Source organism: Buceros rhinoceros, unplaced genomic scaffold (genome assembly GCF_000710305.1).
Source record: "Buceros rhinoceros silvestris isolate BGI_N320 unplaced genomic scaffold, ASM71030v1 scaffold41537, whole genome shotgun sequence".
Taxonomy (NCBI): Eukaryota; Metazoa; Chordata; class Aves; order Bucerotiformes; family Bucerotidae; genus Buceros; species Buceros rhinoceros.
In genome coordinates this window covers 35,109-35,380 of record NW_010421314.1, presented here as the reverse complement: position 1 = coordinate 35,380, position 272 = coordinate 35,109, and the positions used below count along the sequence as shown (strand labels likewise).

The window sequence follows — 272 nt, the reverse complement described above, 5'->3', positions numbered from 1 at the left end:
GGGAAAGAGGGCAGCCCAGTCACAAGGACTGACACTGGTTTAGCAATTTGCTTTTATTAAAATTCTCTGTAGCAGTGTCAGAATACAGTCAATAAAGCTCTGTATAAACTCCTGGAAAGATAGCTAGTTAGATGACATGACATCGAACATTGTTAATCTTATGAAAACAATACAAAGGGAACATAGATTTTTCTGAGTTTGTTTTTTTTAAACTTTTTTTTTTTTTTTTTTTTTTTTTTTACCACCGCAACATCACAAATCACACAGTGTTT

General features: G+C 32.7%; 1 protein-coding gene across 1 annotated transcript in view; it reads right to left on the bottom strand.

Annotated features, from left to right (window-relative positions):
* The window catches only part of LOC104496462 (pro-neuregulin-1, membrane-bound isoform), a gene marked incomplete at both ends in the record, with an annotated part of 22,968 nt that overhangs the window by 524 nt on the left and 22,172 nt on the right, over positions 1–272 (bottom strand). The window lies entirely within an intron of this gene.